Here is a 16,680-nt window from a genome sequence, read left to right on the forward strand (position 1 = left end):
TTGGTGAGAGACATCAGGTCCCTTCCCCTCCACCACCACCCCCGTGAAAAACCCAGCCTCATTTTTATTTTATTGGCTGGGTTTTGAGGGAGGTTAGGAGGAGTTCCCAAGGCAGTTGCCAACTTTTCAACCAGTCCCTGCTGCTTGTGCCTCAAAGAATGGTCTGATCTGCAGGGATTAGAAGATGCCGGGTGCTTTTTACCTACTCTATGAACAAACTCATTTGTCAGTACCGGACAATCAGGCTACTCTTCAAGGCACAGCACTGGAGACAGGCTGAAAAGTTGGCAACCCTTTTCTAGAGGAGGTTAAAAATCTCCCCTGTCGAATTGAAAGTAACAAAATTGATGTTTCCATTACAGTGATTTTTTTTCTTTAAAAAAAAAAAGCTGCCCAACAGATAGATGGTCTGTAAAGTGCCTGTTGCAGAGCTGCAACTTTGTACGTTCACCTGCTGACTTACAGCTTTTTTAATTGCTCCTTAGATGCAAGCGAGCTACAAGTGTGGCAGGCAAGCAGAAATAGCCATTATATTAAGTATAGTTTGGAAGTAAGTTCCATTTAGCGTATTGGGACTTGCTTCCTAAGTAAGTGGCTCACCTAGACATGGTCATTGTCATTTGTAATCAACTGGAAGTTGTTACAGGTGAAATGTTGCATTTAAAATTGGTGTCAAGTACTGCTCTGTGCTCAGGGCCAAAGTACCACCCAGTTTGACTAAAGTGTGGAGATTTTCAGCTGTGAAACAGAAGAAGGATCTTGGTTTTTTTTGTTTCTGGTTGGGAGTTGTGTAATGATTTCAAGTGTTCGAATTAGCTGTTTCCAAAGGCAGCATAAATAGCCTGGCAGTGGAAACTGACAAGATATTGCATGTGTTTAAAATGTTTGGGAGGAGAAATCTTGAAACTCCTCCCTAGGTTACTTTTCAAGTAGGATACTCCAGATTTAGTTCGTTCACACACACACACACACACACACACACACACCACTCAGGGAAGTTCAGTTAACTTGAATAAAATTACTTTAGAGTAAATGATTTTGGATTTAAAAGTGTCTTTAGTTCCTTTATCTTAACAATGGCTCTATTTATTTCCACAAAGCATGGTAACCACTTTCCCTCCTAAAATAGCTGAGTTCTAGCAAATGTTTAATCTACGCAGAGTAGAGCCATTGAAATTAATTTCAATATGTTTACTCTGAGTGGCACCTAAAATCTGCCAAGAGTATTCACTTATTTTAGGTGGGGCGGGGACCAGCATTTGGAAGTCTAGATTCTTAATTTGAAAGGGATTATTATTATTATTATTATTATTATTATTATTATTATTATTATTATTTTATTATAAGGCATGTGTCATTTGTGGCTTTGAGGGATGATTGAAGTGTCTTCTCTCCCCCCCCCCCCCATTTTGTGCCGGGGTTCATGGGTCATTGGTGAGTAGAAAGCATTTCACCTGGTTACATTTAGGACTTACTGATCCTTGCTGCAATGTTGGAAAGTGAAGGACAGAGCCTAAAGAACTGATTTTTCCAGTCTGGACATGTCTGAAAAATGCAAGGCAAGGGAGACTAAATTGCTTTTGAAAAAGGGGTTGCCAACAACTTGTGCTGGCTCCTGCTCCTCTACCTTTAACAAAAGGTTGAGCCTGCAAACATTGTCTTGGTGGAATCATGATAATCTCCATCCTGTTATAAAAAGGCCCCCTTTGCTTATTTCTGCAGCTCAGATTGTTGAATTAATTCTGCCTGTAAAACTAAATTGTGCAAAAGTTTAAAAAGTTGTTTTATGTCACTTCCTGTGTTTAAAACAGTATTTGAAATGCAACAAGTGTTGTAAATAATATTTTCCTGGGAAGAATTAAGTGTTTGTTGGAGTAGGGATGCGAATGGACCTCCCTTTTGTGTTTAAGTTTTCTGGTTTGGTTTCGCTGGAACTACTGGTTTTTTAATGGTTACTGGACAATAAATGTTTTTTATAGCAAGTGATGTCCTTTTAATGCAGGGCTGGGCTGCTGTTTTTCTTTTTTTTTTCCCCAAATACATTTTTATTGAGGTTATACACATAACAAACATACAAACAGATACAAAAAAAAAAAAAAAAGCGTCAGGATATACAAGCCAACTTTTTCCTCTAACTATACAAAGATAGATTAATCTGGCTGTTTCACAAAACAGTAAACTATTAAAAAAAACAAAAAAACACACACACACACGCAAAAACCACCTCCTGGACTTCCTTCCATCCTTTTGGTAAGTATCGAATATCTGCTTCCATTACGTATTTGATTTTTAATCTATAGGCCTAAATTCACACGCTGGTAGTATTGTTCTGACCCCGCCAATCACATTAAGCATTTATTCCAATATAGTTCCAGTATTTACTCCAATTTTTCAGAGATTTCTGTTCATCGTGGTCTCTTAATTTACCTGTTAATTTATCAAGCTCAGCATAATTTATCATTTTAATTTGCCAATCATTTATATTGGGCATAGTTTCCACTTTCCCCATGGTGGATCTCACCAATTGAGGCTTTAACGGTGAAGAAAACAAACATGGAGGAAAAAAACGCCACCTATGAGGAAATGTTAAGAAAAACAGACCAAGGGCCAAGACTTAGACCTTATGAAGAGATAAAAAATCTATTCACTGGGTGGTTGCAATACCACCAGGTGAATGATTTGCTAAAAGAGGACAAGAAGAAGTTGGGTTTTGATGACAAAAAATCAAAATTCAATGTAGAAGTAATAGAAGGTAAAAACAAAACCCTATCTAGAATCTATGACATACTTTTAGAGTGGTATACAAAGGACGAGGAGGTGAAGGAGGCAATGATTAAATGGGCAATTGACTTTGGTTATAATATCGATTTTGAAAGGTGGCTGGAAGTGTGGAATTGTAATATAAAGTTTACAGCATGTATGTCTCTGAGAGAAAATGTTTGGAAGATGCTATATAGGTGGTACCACACCCCTGTGAAGTTGGCCAAAATGTATAGACTAAAAGATAAGAAATGCTGGAAATGTGGGGAGGTGGAGGGTGACCTATATCATCTATGGTGGACATGCAAAAAGGTGAAAGGCTTTTGGGAATCGGTTTACAATGAGCTTAAAAGAATATTTAAATACACTTTTCCCAAAAGACCCGAAGCCTTTTTGCTGGGAATGACGGGTAAAGATATTAAGAAAGAAGATAGAACGATATTCCTCTATGCCACCACAGCAGCGAGAATTTTATGGGCTGCTGTTTTTCTGTCTGAGGGCCACATTCCATCAGAGGAAATCACTTGAGGGCCACTTGCCAGTAGGGGGTGGAGCCTGATTGCACCAACCGGGAACAAATATTAAGCTGCTTCAGTTTTCACCACTGCCACCTCAGATCAGAACTCCCACACTGGGTTTTGATGGGCTTACTCTTAATTGAGACAGCTTTGAAACCGGTTCCCATTTCTGGTATCAAAGAGCCCATGTACTGAGCAACTGGGAATAGCAAGTAGAACCATCTTCCTGGATTCTCCATTCCATTCCTCAGTTCCCCCTTGTCCTGCCCCTCTGTTAGCATTCTCTACCCATTTAGCATGGAATCATGGAATTGTAAGCATCTTAAAAAGCAGAGACATCACCTTGCCAACAAAGGTCCATGTAGTTAAAGCTATGGTTTTCCCAGTAGTGATGTATGGAAGTGAGAGCTGGACCATAAAGAAGGCTGATTGCCAAAGAATTGATGCTTTTGAATTATAGTGCTGGAGGAGACTCTTGAGAGTCCCATGGACTGCAAGAAGATCAAACCTATCCATTCTTAAGGAAATCAGCCCTGAGTGCTCACTGGAAGGACAGATCCTGAAGCTGAGGCTCCAATACTTTGGCCACCTCTTGAGAAGAGAAGACTCCCTGGAAAACACCCTGATGTTGGGAAAGATGTAGGGCACAAGGAGAAGGGGACGACAGAGGACGAGATGGTTGGACAGTGTTCTCCAAGCTACAAACATGAGTCTGACCAAACTGCAGGAGGCAGTGGAAGACAGAAGTGCCTGGTGTGCTCTGGTCCATGGCGTCACGAAGAGTCGGACATGACTAAACAACAACATTATTATTATTATTATAAATCAAGTAATTACCTGCCCTTCCCCGTTGACTGATTTCTGCAAGGTATTCAAGGTAGCGTACATGGTTCTCCTCATGTAATCTTCACAACAACCCTGGGAGGTAGGTTCAGCTGAGAGGCAGTGTCTTCCCCAAGGTCATTTAGTGAGTTTTCTGGATGTGAGTGGGGTTTGAGTCATGGTATTCCAGGTCCTAGTCCGAGACTACAACGAATTAAAATTCAATATTTAAAATATTTAAAGCAAATCACTGTCACGCGGATTAGGGTGGGTTCTGAAAAAGATATCAGTTCACTGTTAGGAAAGCCACCCCCTTTGAGAACTTAATGTATCTTTGCTCATTTTGCCTTCTGTCGCCACCGGGTGGCGCCAACGATTCACCCAAGGTTGGATACCTAAATCAAAGCCATTTATTCCTCCTTGTGTGTCAGTCTCCCGTGAAACATTGGCCACTTGGAAATTGTCACATCCGTGCCACGCCGGCCCCCCCAGTAGCTCCTGGAAGCTATACCCTGCAAGGCAGCGGAAGTTTAGGATCAAGAGTTTTCCCTCCTGGCTGCCTTCCTAGGTTGACAAGCCCCACCTGCCCCTCAATTGCAGAAATCACCTTCTTGACCTTGGACCCACTATTGGTCTCATCGACTCAATCCATTGCAGCCTGTCTTTGCATGCCCCTTTGGAGAGGGAAAAAATCCCAGTGTTTGTCTGATCTGAGATCAAGCTATTTCACTACACTCAAGTTGTAGTTCTTGGGCAATGAATTTGTGCGTGTGTGGATCAGCTCACAGGAACACTTTTGCAAAGGCCTTTAAATCACAATAGTTGCACCACATATTCTTTCATTGCGTAGATGACCCTTTGGGTCCCTTCCAAATCTACAGTTCTATTATTCTCTCCATTCCAAGTGCAATTTGCTTCCAGTGCCAGAGAACTTGTGCATTAAAGCACATTTCCCCCCTTCAATGAGTCATAGGAACTATATAGCTTGCCCTTCAAAGCATTTGTGTTCCCAGCATCCTTAGCAAACTACAGTTCCCAAGATCCTGGTGTGTGTGCTTTAAATGTACGGTGTTGTGCATGTACTTATTTAACCAAGGTTAAATTAAATGTAAGGAAATTAAATATAAGAAGGGCTGTCACGTGGGAAATGGTGCAAAGATGTTTTCTGCTGCTCCAGAGGGTAGGATTTGAATCAGGATTTGAATTTTAGGAGATTCTGTTTTTTTAAAAAAATGATATTTATTTAAAATTTCCAGAATGTATAAATACAATAAAAAACAAAGAAAACATATAACAGATGAAAGATAAGGAAAAAAAGAAAAATACACATCCCTTATTACATCTTTTCATTTGCCTGTTTCTTGGACCTCCTCGCACCTCCCTTTTTGTATTCTAACTTAATTCGTTGTTTCAGCAAATTCTTCCCATATTTCTCAATTTTTATTTAAATAATTTATCTTAACAACCCATCTCATTAGTTAATTCAACATATCCTTTCCATCTTTTACCATATTCTGTTATTCAATTTACCTTAATTTATTTAACCTTATCTTACCTTAAAAACCTTAAGATTCAAAGTTTAAACCATATTTATACATGACTCCTTAAATCCTTTCTACTAAAGCCAATTAGTTCCTTTCCAGCATTTTCCCTGATATTTCATTAATATTACACTAATTCCATAAATGAAAAAAAATAATAAAAAATTCCCCTAATTATTATCCAACGTCCCTTCTTCCTGGTTTTGGGTTATGTCAGTCCTTTCTATACATTCCATCCAGTCCATCAATCTGGTGATCTTATATCTGAGGCCCTTAAGTCTCTTCTATGCCCCTTCTGCGAATTTTCTTGTTCTTGTTTGTAGTTGCACTCTTCCTTGTCTTTGTTGGTTTCTTTCTTAATTTCTTCCCTTTCTCCTTGGGGAGCGGGTCTCCGAGGGATTCCAACCGGTAATAATCTCCATTTTCCTTCCTCGAGCCAGCCCATTCCCCACAGTCCCACTCTCTGTCATCATCGTTGTATTCCAAAAAGTGGTTGTCCAAAAGGTAATTGTCAACATGTTTCATAGTCCCACCAGAGTTAAGAGCTTCCTTAACTCCAAACACTTCCAGGTCAGATTTTAGGAGATTCTGGATGGCCATCTGTCAGGAGTTCTTTAGCAGAGATTCCTGCATTGCAGGGGTTGGACTAGATGACCCTTGGATCCCTTCCAACTCTATACAGTGGTACATCGGGTTACATACACTTCAGGTTACATACGCTACAGGTTACAGACTCTGCTAACCCAGAAATAGTACCTCAGGTTAAGAACTTTGCTTCAGGATGAGAACAGAAATTGTGCTCCGGTGGCGCGGCGGCAGCAGAAGGCCCCATTAGCTAAAGTGGTGCTTCAGGTTAAGAACAGTTTCAGGTTAAGCACGGACCTCCGGAACAAATTAAGTACTTAACCGAAGGTACCACTGTAATTCTATATTAAAGAAATACATTGATTGGCCAAACCAATTTTTACAAGTAGTGGGCAAGTTTTGGCATTCTTCAAAAGTCTTCATCAGGCATGGTGGGAGAGGAAGAAAAATGGACTAATGTTGGGGACATGGATAGCATCAAGGACGGTGTATACAATTGCATTGACTCCTCATCCATTGCGCTCCCACCGGTTTGAAGGTTTGAAGCCGAGTGGCACTGTGGGTTAAACCACAGAGCCTAGGACTTGCTGATCAGAAGGTCAGCAGTTCGAATCCCCGCGATGGGGTGAGCTCCCGTTGCTCAGTCCCTGCTCCTGCCAACCTAGCAGTTCGAAAGCATGCCAAAGTGCAAGTAGATAAATAAGTACCACTCTGGCAGGAAGGTAAACGGCGTTTCCATGCTCTGCTCTGGTTCGCCAGAAGCGGCTCAGTCATGCTGGCCACATGACCCGGAAGCTGTATGCCAGCTCCCTCGGCCAATAAAGCGAGATGAGCACCGCAACCCCAGAGTCGGCGACAACTGGACCTAATGGTTAGAGGTCCCTTTACTTTTACCTTTACATGTGATGCTGGTCACAATCTGTAGGTCTCCTGCAGCTTCTTGAGAAATGTTGCTGTTTGTCACACAATAGGTTGTTCAGCACCAGGGAAATGCGCATCAGGTGAACAAATGTGATTTGGAACACAGTGTGGAGTGAAATGACTTCACTGCTCATACAGTCACAAATTGGTCCATAGCTTAAGAAATGAAAGTTTCTTAGATTTGCAAATGAATCCCAAGAGGTTGGGGACTCCTGGTCTATGCCTTATTTTCACTCATTTTCCCGTGTGTTTTCAGCCTTTACGTCTAGCAATTGTTTTCATTTTTTTTTTAAATTGTGGACTAGCAACCTTTTAAAAAAAAGTTTCTTATATTTTTAAAAGCTGAGATTCTCACACCATTGTGATTGCCAGCTGATAAGTAGCATAACACCTCACTGCATTTCAAGCCGCTAATGCGTACATAGGGAGCCAGTGTGGAGTAATGGTTTGAGTCGTAGACTAAGACCTCGGGAGTCCTGGGTTCAACGCACCACTCAGCCATGAAACTCGCTGAGTGACTTTGTCCCAGTCACCGTATCTCAGCCTAACCTACCTCACAAGGTTGTTGTCAGGATAAAATGGAGAGGGAGAGAAGTGTGTTTGCCACCTTGAATTATTTGGGGGAAAGTTGGGATATACCGTATTTTTCACCCTTTGGGCGCACTTTTCCCCCTCCAAAAATGAAGGGGAAATCTGTGTGCGTCCTATGGGGCGAATGCAGGCTTTCGCTCTCCAGGCTTCAGGAAGCTATCGGCAAGCCTGGGGAGCCCGCGGGAGTTCCCCGCGGGAGCACCCCGCGCTTCAGGCAGACATCGGGCAGCCCCACATGCTCGGGGGAAAGCGGGGAGGTGCAGCGCCGCTATCCCACTGTTCCCCGACCTGGTTTGGATTCCCCAACTTGGTTTTGGGGGGGAAATAAAGGAAATTTCCCCCCCTTTATTTCCCCCCAAAAAAACTAGGTGCGTCCTATGGGATGAAAAATACGGTAAGTGTAATAATAAAAAATGAAATAAAATAGCCCATGAAGCAAAAGTTTATTAGGTTAGTTGCTGGGTAGCTCATTTGGTAGAGCAGGAGTCTCTTAATCTCATGGTTGTGAGTTTGAGCCGCACGTTCGGCAAAGGATTCCTGCATTGATGGGGGGTTGGACTAGATGACCTGGGTGGTCCATTGCCTACTACTCTACAATTCTATGATTCCAGTTATGTCCCCTGCCCACAAAAAAAGGTTGGGGACTACTTTCTTTAAGTAGTGCATTTTCAGCCCTGAGGACTTGCAATCTATTTTTTACATGTTTTTTTTTTAATGCCTTGAGGACTAGTAAGCTTTTTTTCTTTGTAAGAAATGGCTGAGATTCTCAGAGCGTTGCGATTGCTGGGTGATTGCATAGCATGATATGGGGAGTGGGGGGAGGTACATGCACAGCATGTATCCCTGACCTCAGCGGCCCTGTGGCACCCGCTTTGACTTGTTTATCATGCTGAAAACTCAGAACAAAACCCTGAAACCTTGTTTCCTCTCAAGCTGCTGGTTTCCCTCTCTTTTGGGGTTTCTTTGGCGGACTGTTTCCCAGCAGGGCTGGTTAATTTCTCTCTCCCCGGCCCCCAGAGGCTTGCGGTAATATGTGGGGAGGGGGAGATGCTATTTTTTTCTCTCTCTTCCTCACTTGTCTGACTTCCTTTTAGTTTTATTTTATGCTTCTAAAAAGGGGGGGGGGGCGGACTCATCAGCTCTGTCTCTCCAAATCGACAAGAAGGCAGAGCAAAGCAGAGATAAAGGCAGCTCTCTCCGCTATACCCAGGCTGATCAGTTGCAAAGGAAGTGGGTGGGCGAAGATGTCTTCCTCTCACCAGCCCTGCAGGAGAATTTGCGTCTGAACATTTCCCCTTGCGCATCAGGATTAAAGTGCCCCCCCCGCGCTCAACTGGTTATTTTGCATCCACTTAGCCAGGGTTCCTTATTTGCCTCTTCACTTCTTAACTTCAATTTCCTCCTTGACAGAAAAGTGTGCCACTGCCTTGTGGCAGGCAGAGGTTCACCTGGTAAAGCGTCTGCTCCATAGGGATAGCCATACACCTGCTGTCCTCAGGCCACACTCATCACTGACTTTTCTTTGCCTGGCTGGAATATGTCCAAGATTGTCTCTTGCTGGCCTAGATGGTGTGAAGGGGCAGATTCTTCTCTGGTCAGCTGTGCACCAGGTCGAGAAAATTGTCTGCGGTGGGGGGGTGGGCAGGGGTCCCAGCAACCTTTGGTGAGGAAGCTCAGGCAGGGGCCTAATTCCAAACCTTCAAACTTTTCTCCAATGAAAATAGGGATGTCGTCCTCCATAATAATAAATTTATTATTATTATTGTTATTATTATTATTAATACCCCACCCATCTGACTGGGTTCCCCCAGCCACTCTGAGTGGCATCCAACACATATGAAAACATAATAAAACTATACAGGGCTGCATTCAGATGTCTTCTAAAGGTTATATCGTTCTTTATTTCCTTGGCTTCGACGTCGCATAACTCCATACTGTCTAATATTTCTCCGATGAAAATAGGGACTTCCTAAGGAAAAGTGAGAAGGGATGCGGGTGGCACTGTGGGTTAAACCACAGAGCCTAGGACTTGCCGATGAGAAGGTTGGCGGTTCAAATCCCTGTGACGGGGTGAGCTCCCATTTCTCGGTCCCAGCTCATGCCAACCTAGCAGTTTGAAAGCACGTCAAAGTGCAAGTAGATAAACTCCGGTGGGAAGGTAAACGGCGTTTCCGTGCGCTGCTCTGGTTCGCCAGAAGCGGCTTTGTCATGCTGGCCACATGACCCGGAAGCTGTGCGCCGGCTCCCTCGGCCAATAAAACGAGATGAGCGCCGCAACCCCAGAGTCGGCCACAACTGGACCTAATGGTCAGGGGTCCCCCCTGTAATTCGGAATTTATGTGATGTGATTTAATTTGATTTGATTGGCCGGTTAATAAAAATTTATTTAAAAAAAGGGGAAAAAATCACATCATTTGCACCAGCCACTTTTGAATGTGAGGGAATGTGGCTCTTGGATGGAAGAAAAAGGTTGTCCCCGCCCCCGGCCCACTTTTAGGCTGTACGCACACTGTTAACTTTAGATGATATTTGGAGCACATTCTTTCCCTCAAAGAATTCTGGGAACTGTAGTTTAAGGGTAATGTGAAATTGGAACTCTTTCTCAGCTGGAACTTGCTGGAACTCTGTTCCGGCCCCTCTCAGGTGGGCGCCATTGCCATTCTAAGAGAACAAGGAAGGTGTTCCTAGTGATCCCTGGCACCTCTTTTTCTATAAAAATAACACTGGGTCAAAATACATTGCCCAAAATTCTTTGAGAGAGAGAAGGGTGTGCTTTAAAAATCGCCTTAGAAGAATCCCAGCATGCAGGATGTGAATAGCTCAACAACTGGCAGGTCAATACATTCTGTTGCCTGAGGCCAACAAACCCTGACAAGTGCATAGAAAACCCCACAAGAACCACTCCCCGACTATATAAGTACAATAATAATGAACTAAATATCTTGCTGCCCTCTCACAACATCCCAAATCAGCTGCCTGAGGTGGCTGCCTCGCCCTGGCTAATGAGAGGGCCGGCTCTGTTGACCGTAGTCTACTCTATACTCATTTTGGATTAGCCTCTTTCCTTGGTCATCCCTTACAACCATTGGAAATATAACTGAAAAAAATTAGTTTGGTTAAAATTCCGGATCATTGGAAATCTCACTTAATGGTGCATTCCTGATTGTGTCTACTCAGAAGCAAGTGCTGCTGAATTCAGTGAGGCTTACTCCGGCCCCAGGTAAGTAGGGATATTGCTGCACCATAAACTTGTAACTGAGAGCTTTATTCATTTGTAAAGCACTAACCTCACACCAGGCATTGATTATTATAAAAAATGAAGCAAACAAAAATCAAAAGGCAGTTTTTAAATACAATGGTACATACGCTTCAGGTTACAGACTCCGCTAACCCAGAAATATTACCTCGGGTTAAGAACTTTGCTTCAGGATGAGAACAGAAATCGTGCTCCGGCGGCACGGCAGCAACGGGAGGCCCCATTAGCTAGAGTGGTGCTTCAGGTTAAGAACAGTTTCAGGTTAAGAACGGACCTCCGGAATGAATTAAGTACTTAACCCAAGATACCACTGTAGTGGTTAAAATCAGTGCAATTTTGCATCAACATGTTGGTCCACTGTGAAAAGCTTATCCTTGATCTCAGGAACCATTCTGCAAAATTTGATTAAAATTTTGGTAAAAAATGTTACCAAAATTTGTTAAAAATCAGTGCGTTTGAAGCGGGTAGTCCGCCATCTTTGTTCAAAATGGCGTCCAACTGATCTAAACATAGACAAAAACCTGCTCCTTCATCTCAGCAACCATTGTGCCAAAATTGGGCTGTGATAAGAGGTGACAAAATGCATAGGAAACAGACAAACCACTTTCCAAAATACATAGTAATGTAGTAGAAATATATTAGCAGAATCCTCTGCTTTTTAGCCAGCAACAGCAGCCGCATCTAAACTACCTGAGCTGCAATATTGTGACTAGTCTGTTTGGACGTTTGGTTTTTGGTAAGGAAATTGTTTGAGGTTAATGTTTCTCGACCTGTAGGGAAATCCAGCATTTTTGTAAAGCTAATGTGGTCCCCCCCCCCCTTTGTAGATTTACATTCTTGTTTTCTGGAGCAAACCTCTTGTTTGTTAGTTATCTGTTTTGCTGTGGATTATTTCAAAACTCTAGCTTTTCAGAACGCCACTGGTGTTATAACTTTTTTAAACTTGTTTTTAATTTCAAGTAACAAAACATACCGATACCTGATGGGACCTGTTGCAGCCACAAGAAGGCCCACTAGGGCAGGCTGCAGAATATTGAGGGGGCCCAGCACCCTCCTTGAAAATTGGGGGGGGGGGCCTTTGGCCCCTTGGCACCCGCAAATGCTACTCCATTTTTAACCATGTGACCTGGTCTGAGCCTTGTAAAATCAAAAGGATATTGTATAAGTGAGTGGAGTCTTTACATCTCTGCTATATCTCTGTTCTTGATCCTATAAAGGTAGCCACGGTCTCTTGTTAATATATATATTTTTGCCAACTATTAACATGAAAATTAGGTATGTTTATTGGTAAGACTCAGAATAAGTAAAAGGAAAGCAGGGTAATAGCATCATTTTTGTTATAGAAACTCTGCCCCCAACCATGACAATGTTAGCTTTAACCAATTTTTGAGCTTAGTTGTTAAATCTTTTGCAAGGGAGTAAATTTCAGTTGTTTTAGTTTAGATAGTTTAGTTTAGTTTAGAGTTTAGTTTTAGTTTAGATAGTTTAGTTTAGTTTAGAGTTTCAGGACTGTTGTTTTGTGCCAATGCAGTTGTAGGTCTGGCAGGGTATGTATACACACCAACTCAGATTAGGTGAATTTAACAGTTAACCCAGATACTGTACTGTATCGTGCCATATATAGCAAGCTGGTGCATAACAGCAGGTAATGAAGTTTCAGGATCAGAAAGGAATAGCGCAGCATCGTCTGCAAAATATTGATAAGATGGGTTTTTCCAAATAATTCAAAACCTTTTATCATCATCTGCTTTCAGTGCCAAAGCTCCGTGGCCAGGTTCCATGGCCAGGGCAAAAAGCAGGAGATACCATGGGAAGCTCTGCTACGTGCGCCAGCCAATGGGAAATGTCAGAACCTGGACCTGTGACCCATAGTATAAATTATAAATCCTGTCGATACACACGATGCACTAATACCAAAGTGTTGTTATAACTTTTAGGACTATAGAGCTAATTCAGCCAACTCCTGTGTATTTATTCATTTACTTTTTTATTTTTCAAACTTTTATAAGAAAGCATCACATTACAATGCACATTTTAATTGGGATGGGAAACCAAACTGGACTTACTTTTGCATAATAGCAGCCTATATCATGCTGTTGCTGCTGCTGCTGCTACTGATTTGTTGGTTTTGGTGCTACCTTTTAACTATTTTATTGATTATTGCTATTTTGTTTTATGAGTTATTGTAAATCACTCTGGAAGTTTTTAACTGGAGGGCAGTGTAGAAAAGTTTAAAATAAATCAATACAACTTAATTTTATTCATTTATGGTGATTGCATTCAATTTTTCTGATGCATATGAGGCCCTCAGAGTAGCTTATAGCCAAGGCTTTTCTTCTGCTGGAGCTCGCCGGAGCTCAGCTCTGGCACCTCTCAGGTGGACACCTTTGCAATTCTAAGAGAACAAGGGAGAAGTTCATGGTGAGCTCTGGCACCTCTTTTTCTTGAAAAGCAACACTGCTTATAGTGCATGCAAGTAATGCCATCGGCATCAGAATGGAAAATATTTCTATTTACATAAAAATGCAAGACTGTTGTCACGCTGTAGTTTGCATGGCTGCCAACAGATGGCCACATCAACTCCAGTTGAAGCGAGCATGGCGGCCAGGAAAGCTATTTAGTGGGGATGGCGAGCAGAGTCAGGGGTAGACTTTGGTAATCTTTCATAATACGATGCCCTGTGTGAGGCCAAAATTTGGCTCCCCCAAACGGATCTTCTCAATTTTGTGCCCTCTTGGGGAATCACCTGCCCTGTCCTAAATGCAGAGATGGCAGAGTCTACCAGCCTCTACCAGTTCAAGAGCAATAATCCAGTACAGTAGTCAGTTGATTGATCAACACAATACCGGGATTAGTTGTTTAATCTACCAGTTAAAATTTGGATTGCATTTTTATCTAACAGCAGAATTCTGCACAACTTTATGCAGAAGTAAATCCCAGTTTATTGAATGAGGATTGCTCCCAGGGATGCTCACTAACCCAGGAGTAAATCCCATGTGAGTAGATATTCCTAGGGTTGGGTTATGCTGCACAAAGGCTCTCCAAATTACACCTTGGTTGCAAAAAAACAACAACCCTGATAATTTCTGTGGCTTCACTGAAACATGCAAAAGACATTTAGGCTAAGCTGGGGGAAAGGGCAATGAATAAAATGAGTCATCTTCTAGAAGGAGGTTTGAGTGTCTCTGCAAAGATAAAATGTGTTAGATTGCAGGAAAAAAATAGCTGCACAGTTAAATGTTTCCTCTCCTCCACAACCCAGGTGGTTGTTGAAGACTGGTAACATTTTAATCAGGCTTGAAGTAAATTTAATTAAAACGCTGAAGATAAAAATTCAATTACAAGGAGAAGTGAATTGCCCAGTTTGTCCTTAAGCATATAAATATTTCCTCTGTGCTTTTACTGAAACAATCCTATGCATTTTACTTAGCAAAAAGACTACATAACATATCCCAACATGTTTAAAGCACTTGACGCCCCCAAAGAATCTTGGAAACTGTAGTTTACTTCTCACAGAGCTATGATTCCCAGCACTGTTAACAAGCTACAGTTCTCAGGATTGTTAATTTTTAAAGCCATGTGTTTTAAATGGGTGGTGTGTACACAGCCAATGTGTGCTCATGTCGCTGTTAGCTCTGCTTTTAGCGCCACCTAATATTGCCCCATTCTACATCTTCTTAGCTGCTTTCTGCCCTGCCAACTGCAAAGGTGGATCTACACACAGGGGGGAAAAAGCTATAAATAAGTCAGAAATTAGGTCGTTATAACAAAAAAAATTAACCCCTTTGGAAAAATGCATAGAAGAACGTAACTGCTTTCTAGCGTCATTGGTGTTGCATGTTTATAGCGCATTCAAATTGTCATTTCTTTCCTAATGTGGCTGAGTCTCAATAGTCACCAGCCACCACCACTGCCTTTATTACAGTGATGTGTTTTGGTGTAATGGGAAGCTGTTCCTAAGATTACGAGTGATCAAGGCAAGCACTGCTAACAAGACGTGGACGCAGATTTTATTTTAATCCCGGGTCTATTGGGGGCATTGCTAATTGTTTGCTATTTGTATGGATTTCCATGAATTTTTCATTAAACTCAGTAATTTTGGAGGGTTGTTAAATGTATTGCTAATTGTTTGCTATTTGCATGGATCGGCGTGTTGTTTTCCTTAGTTTAACGTGTTTGTTTTGCTTTTGCTTTTTTAATGGGATATAAGCTTGTTATATATGGTTCATGGGGCCGAGCATTTAAGAAAGGCGGACTCAGCCTAGTTCTGCACCCATGTGCACCTGACTGGGTCTTTTAATAAACTGTGGCACAAAGGCAGGAGTTGCAGGTGGTGCTGAAAACAGCTGTCCAGCTGTGGAAGATGGCAGTCTCCAAAGACTAACCAGCCTTCCTGTTTGTCTTGTGGTGGCAATTAAGCAGGCGGCCTTCAAAAACATTTTACTTTGTCCCGTTCGCCTATTAGGTGTTGAAAAGGCAAGGAATGGATGATGCACAATGAGCTTTTTAAGTTGCCTAATTGGCCATAATTGTCACAGAGCTTTTTCTAAAAAAAAAAAAAAAAAGCGGCAGCCTTTGGGATGTTGGGCAGATTCCTATAAGGTCAGGAAGTATATTATACTGACTTCCTTGGTCCATTTAGCTTGGTATCATCTCTGTCCCATCCTTCGCCAGCCTGGTGCCCTCAGTATGCTTTGGGCTATAGTTCTGCTGCCAGGATTTCCCCAACCCTACCGGGAGATGCCATTGGTGACTGAACCAGGGATCTTTTGCATATAAGCCAGAGGCTCTACCACTCTCTCTTAAAAGTAAAGCAAATATTCTAGTCCTCATGGTTTATTTTATGTACTGTAATTAATGAGAAGAGTCTCATGCTCGACCGACTAAAATGTTACTCAAATAAAATGTGGGGTGTGATAGCAGGTGCCTCATTTGTGGCTGCCAAGTGAGGGTGCCAACTGAGCGGGGGGGGGGAAGCTGGGTCTGTTCTTATGCCTTTATGGGCAGCGTGAAATGCAGAAATCACTGTATATGTGTGTGTGTGTGTGTGTGTGTGTGTGTATGTGTAGAGATAGCAGGGGCATCATAATCAAATTATTATTTGAGGTGCCAAAGCTACAACGGGCAGCTGAATAGTTAGCAACCACACATTTAACAATTAGCGCACAGCAACTTCCTGGTCAGACGTTAAAAAATAATTGAGCCGAGACACTTCTGCAAATAAGCAGAAGTTGTCTTCCGGTAAAAAGTGACTTACAGAAATATCTCCACATATAGCAAGGCAGGGTTGAAGGATTAAACCACCACCACCACAACCACCACCTCAGAGAAGCTCTGTAGAGAGGTTTGTGATGGCTAATAATTATTCCCTTATTAAAGGCATTTTCTGCTTGTCTGCAGCTTCCAAAGATTGAAGGGAATATGGAGTAGTAAAGCAGATTGCAAGTGCAATCTTAAAAACATCTTGGGCCAATAAAACCATGAAAAGGGGATTGTAGGAAGGGCACAGAGAACCCTGAAGGAAAGCCTGTTGTCTTGAACATAATTACAAATTATTTTTTACAGTCCAATGTGTTCTTCATGGATACATATGTAGTGATTTGTTAGATTTTTGTACAGTGGTTTTCAAATGTCCTGGAAGTTGAACGTTTCTGTTTTTGAATGCCGAAAACCCGGAAATAAATGC

The 16,680-nt window shown here is 42.1% G+C and overlaps 2 protein-coding genes across 3 annotated transcripts in view; one reads left to right on the plus strand and one right to left on the minus strand.

Moving 5' to 3' along the window:
* The first annotated feature begins 10,933 nt into the window (after positions 1-10,933).
* The window catches only part of PIK3CD (phosphatidylinositol-4,5-bisphosphate 3-kinase catalytic subunit delta), a 53,163-nt gene continuing 47,416 nt past the window's right edge, over positions 10,934-16,680 (plus strand). Inside the window, exon 1 of one of the 2 annotated variants that reach the window (XM_079986827.1) lies at positions 10,934-10,958. The gene's annotated coding sequence lies outside the window, so the exon portion shown is untranslated. The remainder of the gene's footprint in view (positions 10,959-16,680) is intronic. The other variant, XM_079986828.1, reaches the window with a different exon arrangement.
* LOC307222181 (uncharacterized protein) overlaps positions 11,118-16,680 on the minus strand; it is a 214,140-nt gene continuing 208,577 nt past the window's right edge. Inside the window, exon 7 of the transcript XR_013841621.1 lies at positions 11,118-11,304. The gene's annotated coding sequence lies outside the window, so the exon portion shown is untranslated. The remainder of the gene's footprint in view (positions 11,305-16,680) is intronic.

The sequence above is a fragment of the Podarcis cretensis genome (assembly GCF_951804945.1).
Source record: "Podarcis cretensis genome assembly, chromosome: 8".
NCBI classification, from domain to species: domain Eukaryota; kingdom Metazoa; phylum Chordata; class Lepidosauria; order Squamata; family Lacertidae; genus Podarcis; species Podarcis cretensis.